Source organism: Chiloscyllium plagiosum, chromosome 26, assembly GCF_004010195.1.
Source record: "Chiloscyllium plagiosum isolate BGI_BamShark_2017 chromosome 26, ASM401019v2, whole genome shotgun sequence".
Lineage (NCBI taxonomy): Eukaryota > Metazoa > Chordata > Chondrichthyes > Orectolobiformes > Hemiscylliidae > Chiloscyllium > Chiloscyllium plagiosum.
Window position 1 is genome coordinate 1,425,649 of NC_057735.1, and position 11,478 is coordinate 1,437,126.

Here is an 11,478-nt window from a genome sequence, read left to right on the forward strand (position 1 = left end):
ACTTCTGAAGAAGGAGCAGACTCAAATTGTTAACTCTGATGCTCTCTCCACCTACGCTGCCAGGCCTGCCAGATTGCTCCAGCAATTTCCATTTTTGTGGCATAAATTTAATGCAAGGGGCAGGAGGTTTACAGGGGATGTAAGGAACAGGCTTTTTCACTCAGAGGCTGATGGGAATCTGGAACTTGGTGCCTGTAAGAGAAACCCTCATCACATTGAAGAAGTATTTAAATTTGCTTTTGCAATGCCAAGGGATACAAGGCAACGGGCCGAGTTCTGGGAAATGGGATTAGAATAGTGAGGACTGGCCTGAATGCGATGGGCCAAAGGACCTTTTTCCATTCTGTAGATCTCCATGATCCAGAGACTTGTGATTGTAATTTCACCAAGTTCCCCTTTCTTTTCCATCTCCTGGTTTGCACTTTTACTGGGATGTTTTTCTATCATCTGTTGATAGAACAGAAGCAAAATATTTGTTCATTTCATCCACCACTTTCTTTTATAGAATCCCTACAGTGTGGAGGCAGGCCATTCAGCCCATTAAGTCCACATTGACCTCTGAAGAGCATCCCACCCCATCCCTGTAACCCTGCATTTCCCATGGATAATCTACCTAGCCTGCACATCCCTTGACACTATGGGAAATTTAGCATGGCCAGTCCACCCTAACCTGCACATCCCTGGACTGTGGGAGAAAACCGGAGTACCCGGAGTAAACCCACGCAGACACAGGGAGAACATACAAACTCCACACAGACAGGTGCTCAATGCTGGAATTGAACCTGGGTCCCTGGTGCTATGAGGTAGCAGTACCAACCACTTCTATATTGGTCTACCCTCTAGAATCTCAGTTAACCTGGTCTAGCTCAGCTTTAATACCGCAGCCTGTTTATGCTGTGCATTAATTATTTGATTGTTTTCCTACAGTGTGACAATTGCTTGTGCATCTCCACTCTGTTCTCTGCCTGGGAATGGGTAGAGTATTGGAAGGATTTACAGGGTGATTAGAAAGCTGCCTGGCCAAAAATTGTGAACTCTCATCCCAATGTTATCCGCAAGTTATTGAGTGGAACTTCGACCCAGAGCGTTTATGTTCAGAGGCCAAAGTGTGACCAATTAAGATGCAGAACAGTGGTGATCATACTTAGAAATTAATGTTTTGACAGCAAAATACTTTGAAATCACCTGAGGATGTAAATGGTGCTATGTCAATGCAAGTTTTTCCTTTCCTACTTCCAATATTATAACATCTGCCTCACAGGATTCATTCTATAACTGCATTCCCTGTACAATAGCTAGGTTACAGATGTGCAAGTGTGGAGTTCAAGTCCACAAGAATCAGACCTTGATATAATTACCAGAACGGAAGCTTATTAAATCCTTTTTTGTAGAATAGAAAATGTCACCACAATAGCCTGGTTATAAAAAGGGGTCAAATTTAAACTGTACAGAAACCCACGGACGAGATTCTGTCTCATCAAAAAATCACTTTAAAGGCTGTGTGAGTGACAGTCCTTATACCCAGGTGAGACATAGTTAAGAAAAACATTCACAGACTGAGGGAGAAAGAGAGAGAAAAAAGTAATTTCTTAGTTGAATGCGTAGCCTAAGCCTTTGAATGCTGTGAGGGGCTCTCTCAGCAGTGAATCTTCCACTTAATCACCTGTGAGGCAAATCTCAAAGGGATCCACGCTGATAAATTATATAATTAATTAATTCAGTAAAAAGATATTAATTTTCCTCCCTCAGGATATTACTCAAATGCAGTGACCTTTAGGAAATAGCTGCTGCATTGTTACTAAGTTCACACGCATTTACATCCTAACCAACTCTGATTAATAGTACCACTGTGAGGGGCTAATCTACAGTTAAACTGGAATCTACACTTTCAACACTGCAGAGGAACAAAAATTCATTTCTCAATTATGAAACTGGGCTAATTTCAAGTGAGCTCAAAGAATTTTATAATTTGGACTTTGATTTCAGAGTTTATTCTGAAGACTGTAAATTTTCTTTGAAAATACAACTTAGTGACTATTTGACTATGCAATTATGTTCTAACTGGACCCATTTTATTAACCATTTAACTGACAACCTCTGCCTGGCAGGATCATCTACAGCTTACTAACACAATTGCTGTGGAATTAAATCACAAGATCAATTCAAGAGGAATCACAAGGATCTAAGCCCCAGTTGATCTAAACCTTGGTGTCCATTGCATCTTGGTGCTGGGACCCCTGCCAACCATACGGATACCCATTGTTTGTGGGAAGGCTTACCCAAAATAACTGGCTACAAGGCAATGTTGAACAGAATCACAGGCAGTGGTGCACCCTGACCTGAGGATCTCGATGCATTCTATACTCGCTCTGAACAAAAGGGCAGTGAGGCAATGTCCTGTATCCCATCAGCCTCCGATGCACCGCCGCAGACCTTAGGTCAGCCTTCTTGAGAGTTAACGCATAGAAAGTGACTGGCCCAGACGGCGTTCCAGGCTGTGCACTCAGAGGCTACATGGACCAGCTGGCTCGAGTGTTCATGACATCTTCGACCTTCTCCTCGCTACAATCGGAAGTCCTCATCTGCTTCAAGAAGACCACCATCATCCCGGTACCAAAGAGAACACATGCAGCGTGCCACAATGGCTACCTCCCGGTGGCTCTGTCCTCCATCGTTATGAAGTGCTTCACGAGGATGGTCACAGCTCACATCAACCCCAGCCTCCCAGCCTACCTTGATCCTTTGCAATTCGCCAATAGGTCCACAGCAGATGCCATGTCCCTGGTCTTACACTCATCCCTGGAACATTTGGATAATGAGGGTACCTACGTCAGGCTCCTACTTACTGACTACTGCTACGCCTTCAACACCTTAGTTCCAAACAAACTCAAGTTCAAACTCTGAGACCTAGGCCTCAGCTCCCCCCTTCTGTAACTGGATCCTTGACTTCCTGACCCACAGGCCACAGTCAGTAAGAAACAGTGACAACACCACCTCCACCATAATCCTCAACACTGATGCCCCACAAGGCTGGGTACTCAGCCCCTTACTATACTCCTTATACACTCAGGACTGCGTGGCCAAATTCAGCCCCAACTCCAATTACAAGTTTACTGACAACACCATTGTGTAGGTCCGATCTCAAACAATGACAAGGCAGAATACAGAAAAGACATTATGTGCTTAATGACTTGGTATGAAGACAACAATCCCTCCGGCAACATCAGCAAATCGAAGGAGCTGGTCACCGATTTCAGGGAGCAGAGTGGAGGGCATACCCCTTTCTGTATCAATGGGACTGAGGTGGAGATGGTCAAAAGTGTCAAGTTCGTGGGAGTGACGATCACCAACAATCTGTCCTGGTCCACCAATGTTAACACACTGGTCAAGAAAGTGCAACAACATCTCTACTTGCTCAGGAAGCTAAGGAAATTCAGCATGTCCACAAGGACTCTTACCAGGTTATATAGATGCACCATAGAAGGCATCCTATCCAGATGTATCACAGCGTGGGACAGCAACTGCTCTTCCCAGGGCTGCAGGAAACTGCAGAGAGTGTGAACACAGCCCAGTCCATCCCATAAACCAGCTTCCCATCCACTGACTCCATCTACACTTCCCACTGCCTCGGGAAAACAACCAACATCATCGAAGACCCCTCCCGCCCTGGAAATACTCTCTTCCACCCTCTTCTGTTGGCCGGAAGACATAAAAATGTCAATATGTGATTCAAGAACAAATTCAAGAACAGCTTCTTCCCCGTTGTTATCAGACTTTTGAAAGGACCTCTCAACTGTTAATTCTAATCTCTCTCTCTGCACCTTCTCTGTGACTATAACACTGTATTCTGCACTCTGTTCCCTGATGAACTTTGTATGGTACGATCTGCCTGTAGAGGATGTAAAACAACACGTTTCACTGTGTCTCAGTACATGTGACAGCAATCAATCAATCAAATGGCTTCAGTTACCTGACTTCCCCCACACACCTCCTGCTCTGTAATCTCAGCCCCCTGCTGTCAATCAGCCTCTGGACAAGAGAACGATTTCCTGAATGCCAGATCCAGTAACAAGCAAGAATGTGGCTCTAAGCAAAAAGGATATCTGTCTGCATCGACTTTTCGACAAAGAGAGAGAACTTGAGGGTCACATTATTCGATGTTCAGAAAGGGCTGTCAAGAGTCTGATTTTTCTGAGACTGCTGTCAATGTGTTGAGCGTGCAGCACTTAACTGCAGCCCTGGGTCAAGAAACAATTGAATAAATATGAGGCCCAATTCACTCCATTAGAATATTCAAGCCGAACACTGTTTAAATGAGTTAACTCCGATGACAGGTTTCTGATGTACACCAGCTCTTTTCTCTTTTGTTCCTCTCCCGATGCCTATTAACCATTCAAATCTAGAAATATCGTATGATTGAAGGAGATTGATTGATTGCTCGATGGCTGAGGTGCAGATTCTCACCTCGACAGTCTTGGTTTAAATCAAGCCAAGGTTCAGGGTCAAAGAAACCTTTCACTTAATGGCCATTGGAGGCCAGAGAGAATAACGCTGTGAGAGGATCAGGGACTTAGCAGCGGGTATAGAATAATTTTCAAATCTTTGCCAAAACATCAATCTGCCTCTTATTAGTGACTAAATTGGTAAATTCCCTCAGAGATGACTAGGTAAGGAGTGACAAAATATCTCGCTGGTAATACGGAGCAGTTCTCTGTGTAGTTCAGTGTGGGCAGTGTAGAAGGAATTGTGTTGTGTTACATCTTACAGTTAGCCTGCAGTAGACCTTTGAGATCACAATAACAGCACTGTATCGCAGTCTGTGACTGACGGTATAAAAGTCTCATGTTAGAAATATCTAGAAAGATTTCAGATGCCATCAGTGTGTTTTGCAAGTTACGATGGAAGTACGACACTGTTTCAAATCCAGCAGCACAGTGTTAGCCCTGACCCTGAGGGTGCCAGTAACTATAATACGTGCACACACCAAGAGATGTAATAAACGTCCATTGAATAGTTCAGTGCTATGTTACCCACATGTAGTTTGTCTGTTATGACAGTTAACACAAGTACTGATTCATTGGATACAAATATTCTGCTGGGGTCAAAGCCCACAATATAGTCACTGATCACTCTATTCTGGGAGTGTTTGATTGGGACAGGACAGAGAGCTTTACTCTGGATCCTGTGCTATCCCTGCCCTGGGAGTTTTTGATAGGGATAGTGTAGAGGGAACTGTACGCTGTGACTAACCTCATGCTGTCCCTATCTGGGGCGTGTTTGGTGGGGGAACAGTGTAAAGGGAACTGTACTCCATATCAAACTCCATGCTGTCCCTATCCTGGGAGTGTTTGATGGGGACTATATATATCTAGTCGAATAGTCTGCCTACTGCAGCAATGCTGATATTATCAATTTCAACATTGGAAAGTAAGCATAGATAGTAGGATTGTATTATCCAATAGATATTTACTGTATTACAAACAAATACAGATAATACTGGAGGAACTTTGCAGGTCTGGCAGCATCTGTGCAGAGAGAAACAGAACTACTGTTTCCACTCCAATAAGATTCTTCTGCAGAACTGAGTCATACTAGACTCGAAGCATTAACTCTGTTTCTCTCTGCAAAGATGCTGCTGGATCTGCTGAATTTCTCCAGCATTTTTTGTGTTTGTTGCTGATTTCTAGCAACTGCAATACTTTCCATTTAGTCAGATCTTCACTCTACCCAGCCAGCATACACAGGCATTACACCTTTAAGGCATATCAGTGCCTGGTGACGATTAGCTGTGAGATTACAAAGAACAGAATGGTCTTATTAGCACGTGATGCTTCAGGTGGCCGCTGTTATGGTGAGATATTTATTCCCGCAAAACACACGGGCAATATCAAGATCATGCCTCAGAGAAGCACACGAACATACTGACCGTGTGAAGGTTCACAACATTCCCCTTTTAGCAAAGATAATAACCTACCCTGAGTAGATACATATGGTTTTACATAATCACAGGTTATCAATTTAATAATTACACTAACATGGGACATAAAGTTAACAGCCTTAACTTTTCAGAGATCCATGTAATGCTAATCCAATGTTGAAACTGATAACATCAGCATTGGTGCAACAGGCAAACCATTCTACTGGATAGAATGCTTTTTGATGACTGATCTTGATTGGATGATCATATATTTGTATGAAGAGGGAAATATCAACAAGAGACCATGGAGCCTTGTACATCCACCTGAGACAATGAAGTGCACCCAATAGTGTAACATGTCTACGGTGCTCAAACTCTGACAGCACAGTACTCCCTCTGTACTGACCCTCCGACAGTGCGGTACTCCCTCAGCACTGACCCTCTGACAGTGCCGCACTCCCTTAGCACTGACCCTCTGACAACGCCGCACTCCCTCAGCACTGACCCTCTGACAGTGCCACACTCCCTCAGCACTGACCCTCTGATAGTGCGGCACTTCCTCAGCAATGACCCTCTGACAGTGCGGCACTCCCTAGGCACTGATCCTCCGACTATGCGGCACTCCCTCAGCACTGACCCTCCGACTATGTGGCACTCCCTCAGCACTGACCCTCTGACAGTGCGGCACTCCCTCAGTACTGACCCTCCGACAGTGCGGCACTCCCTCAGCACTGACCCTCCGAGTGCGATGCTCCCTCAGCACTGATCCTCCGACAGTGTGGCACTCCCTCAGCACTGACCCTCTGACAGTGCGGCACTCCCTCAGCACTGACCCTCCGAGTGCGATGCTCCCTCAGCACTGACCCTCCGACAGTGTGGCACTTCCTCAGCACTGACCCTCTGACAGTGCGGCACTTCCTCAGCACTGACCCTCCGACTGTGCGGCACTTCCTCAGCAATGACCCTCCGACTGTGCAGCACTGCATCAGCTCTGACCCTCTGACAGTGCAGTCCTCCCTCAATACTGATCCTCCGACAGTGCGGCACTCCCTCAGTACTGACCCTCTGACAGTGCGGCACTCCTTCAGTACTGACCCTCCGACTGTGCGGCACTCCTTCAGTACTGACCCTCTGACAGTGCGGTACTCCTTCAGTGCTGACCCTCCGACAGTACGGCACTCCCTCAGCACTGACCCTCTGACAGTGCGGTACTCCCTCAGCACTGACCCTCCGACAGTGCGGTACTCCCTTAGCACTGACCCTCCGACAATGCGCACTCCCTCAGCACTGACCCTCCAACTGTGCTGCACTCCCTCAGCACTGACCCTCCGACAGTGCGATGCTCCCTCAGCACTGACCCTCCGACAGTGCGGCACTCCCTCAGCACTGACCCTCCGACAATGCACACTCCCTCAGCACTGACCCTCCAACAGTGCTGCACTCCCTCAGCACTGACTCTCTGACATTGTGGCAATTCCTCAGCAATGACCCTCTGACAGTGCGGCACTCCCTCAGTACTGACCCTCCGACAGTGTGGTACTCCTTCAGTACTGACCCTCCGACAGTGCTGCACTCCCTTAGCACTGACCCTCCGACAATGCGCACTCCCTCAGCACTGACCCTCCAACAGTGCTGCACTCCCTCAGCACTGACCCTCCGACAGTGCGGTGCTCCCTCAGCACTGACCCTCCGACAGTGCGGCACTTCCTCAGCAATGACCCTCTGACAATGCGGCACTCCCTCTGCATTGACCCTCTGACAGTGCGGCACTCCCTCAGCATTGACCCTCCGACAGTGCGGCACTTCCTCAGCATTGACCCTCCGACAGTGCGGCACTCCCTCAGCATTGACCCTCTGACAGTGCGGCACTCCCTCAGTACTGACCCTCTGACAGTGCGGCACTCCCTCAACACTGTCCCTCTGACAGTCCGGCGTTCCTCCATTACTACTCCAACATCAATGAAACACTCTAATGATTCACATCTTGTGAATTGCTACTTGAACCTTGTGGCTCAGTGTCAAAAATGGTGCAAATAACTTTCTGACCAATAAAGCAAGTGAGCTCACCACTGAGCTATTGTGGAAATTGACTTACCACTGAATCAGCCTTTCTGAAATTGAATCTAGCTTTTGACCTAAAATCTGGTTGGATTGCCCTTTGGTACTGATAAGGTAGCACACAGTAGGCTACTTACTGGGCCCAGACTGTTGTTCCGTGCGATTTTATAAACCTCTATAAGGTCATCCCTCAGCCTCCGACACTCCAAGGAAAACAGCCCCAGCCTGTTCAGCCTCTTCCTATAGCTCAAATCCTCCAACCCTGGCAATATCCTTATAAATATTTTTCTGATTCCTTTCAAGATTAACGATATCCTTCCTATCGCAGGGAAACCGGAATTGTGCACAGTATTCCAAAAGTGGCCTTACCAATGACCTGTACAGCCACTACATGACCTCCCAACTCCTGTACTCAATACTCTGACCAATAAAGGAAAGCATACCGAACACCACCTTCTCTACCCTATCTACCTGTGATTCTACTTTCAAGGAGCTATGAACCTGCAAGCCATGGGCTCTTTATTCAACAACACTCCCCAGGACCTTACCATTAAGTGCATAAGTCCTGCTCTGATTTGTCTTTCCTAACCCAGCACCTCACATTTATCTAAACTAGACTCCATCTGTCACTCCTCGGCCCATTGGCCCATCTAATCAAGATCTCGTTTTACTATGAGGTAACCTTCTTCATAGTCCATTAAGCCTCCAATTTTGGTGTCATCTGCAAACTTTCTAACTTTACTTCCTATGTTCACATCCGTATCACATCCAAAGAGATCAGTTAGAAGCAGAGTAGGCCATTCATTGGGTCCCTCGAGCCTGCTCTGTCATTCAGTAAGATCATGATTGATCTGATTGTAACCTTCAACCCACAATCCCATTCACCCATCCTGATAACATTCCCACCACACTGTTTAACAAGAGTCTATCAACCTCTGCCTTAAAAATATCCAAGGACTTTGCTTGCATCAGAAGTTTAAGGTAGAGAGTTCTAAAGACTCACAACCCTTTAAAAGAAAAAAACATTTCCTATTCTCTGTTCGAATGGGTGACCCCCTCACCCCCCAAATTTTTAACAAGTGACCTTGATTCTAGATTCTCTCACTAGAGGAAACGTCATCCCCATATCCACGCTGTCCAGACCATTCAAAATCTTACATCTTTCAACCAAATTATCTCTGACTCTTCTGAACTCCAGAAGATACAAGCCCAGTCTGTTTACACTCCCCTCATGAGACCACCTGATCTTTCCAGAGATTAGTCTGTCTCAAATTCACTTACATCCTTCCAAAAACAAGAAGACCAACATTGTACACTAAATATGGTCTCATCAGTGCTCTATGTAGCTAAAGCATAACCTTCCTACTTCTGTATTTAATTCAACCCATAATAAATGATTAGCTTTCCTGATTACTTGCATACTAACTTTGAGATTTGTGTACTAGGACACTCCAATCCCTCTGTATCTCAGAGCTCTGCAACTCTCACTATTTGGACAATATGCTTCTCTTGTTCCTTCCTGTCAATGGACAATTCTACAAGTTCACACATTACACTTCATTTGTCACATCTTCGCCCACTCACTTAACCTATCTATATCTTTTATTAGCCTTCTTAAGTCCTCTTCACAACCTACCTTTCTTTGTGGTATTAGCAAATTTAGCAACCATACCTATGGTTCCTTTATCCAAGTCATTTAACTAAATTACAAACAATTGAGGTCCCAGCACTGATCACTGAGCCACTCATAACATCCCGCCAAAAAGAAAAAAGGCCCATTTATGTCTACTCTCTGCTTCCTGTTAGCCAGCTGATCTTTGATCAATGCTCATACGGTTTTCTCGCTTTCTGCAATAACCTTTGATGTAGCACCATAATGAATGCCTTCTGGAAATCTAAGTACAGTGCATCTATCAATTCCCCTTTATCCACAGCGTTTTTACCTCCTCAATGAACGCCAACAGATTGATTGTTCTTTCACAAAACTATGTTGGCCAAGCTTGATTACCTTGAAGTATTACATTACAGTATTCATGTGTAATGCCATAATGTCTTTAATACTAGTTTCCAACTCTTTTGCTGTGACACATGTTAAGCTAATTAGCTTGTAGTAAGCTAACTGAGCTCTCTCTCTATACAGATGCTGTCAGACTTACAACGTTCCTCCAGTAATTTTGGTTTTAATTTTGGATTTCCAACATCTGCAGTTTTTTTTTGTCCTGTGGTTTCTGTTACTGTCTGCTTTACATTTGAATAACAAGACGTAGACCCCATCTTCCAATTTAATGGGACATGCCTGAAACCAGAGAGTTTTGAACATTAAAACCAATGCATCAAGTGTATCACTAGCCAATTCTTTAAAGGTGAGGTCCATTTTCCATGAACCCTAACCCTTCCGCCACAGCTCCAATAGCTTACGCATTGCTACTTTTCTGGTGATTACAAATGTCCTTGGTTCCTCCTTCCCTTCCATTTCCTGTTTGATCGTTGCTGCAATCTCTATCCTCTACAGTGGAGACTTATGCAAGCTACTGATGCAATTCATCTACCACATTCCTTATTTTCCATTATTAATTCTTTAGCCTGGCATTCTATTGGACCAACACTTCCTTTGTTAACTCTTTTGTTCTTTAAATAATTATAGAAGTCTTGCTATCTACTTTTTAAATCTCCTGGTTAACTTTCCCTTGTACATTAAATATTCCCCCTATCAGTGCTTTGGTCATTCTTCAGTTTTTTAAATATATTCTGTTCAACTTTCTGATCTGCCAACTGTATTAGTACAATTATAAGTTTCTTTATCTTTTACTTTGATACTATTTTTAACATTTTAAGTTAACCACGCACTGTGAATTTGTCCCTTGGAATTTTAATTATTTGTTCCAATGTATCAAAACTGTATATTCGGAAATATCCCACTGCATCTTTGAATGACCCATCCTTTAACCTAATTAGCAATTTATTTTTGTCAGCTCTCCTTTCATGCCCACATAACTCCTCATATGGTAGTGCAACTGAGAGGTCTCCTTCACTGAGACCATTCATGAATCCTATCTCATTATATGACAACAGGTCCAGTACAGCTTAATGCTCCAGATGTGCTGCTCCAAACATCTACCTCAAAAACATTCCAAGAACTCCTCATCTAGGCTACTCTTGGCCCATCTGACTTTTTGAGATGATGTATAGATTAAAATCTAGGTTAATGATTATTAGATTAGATTCCCTACAGTATGGAAACAGGCCCTTCGGCCCAACCAGTCCACACCGACCCTCCAAAGAGTAACCCATCCTTCTGAGTTGGGGGGAAGGGAAAGTGAAAGCGACAGGGAGTATGGCGTTAAATGGAAAGATAAGCAGCAGGATAGCATGTGTGCAGGCGGATTTATACTTGAGGCAGACTGGGAATGCAGCAAAAAGGAAGGATAACTTAGGACATCTTATGACTTCCAATATCTCTAATGATAAGAAAGTTAGCATTAAGGCACTTTACCTGAATGCTC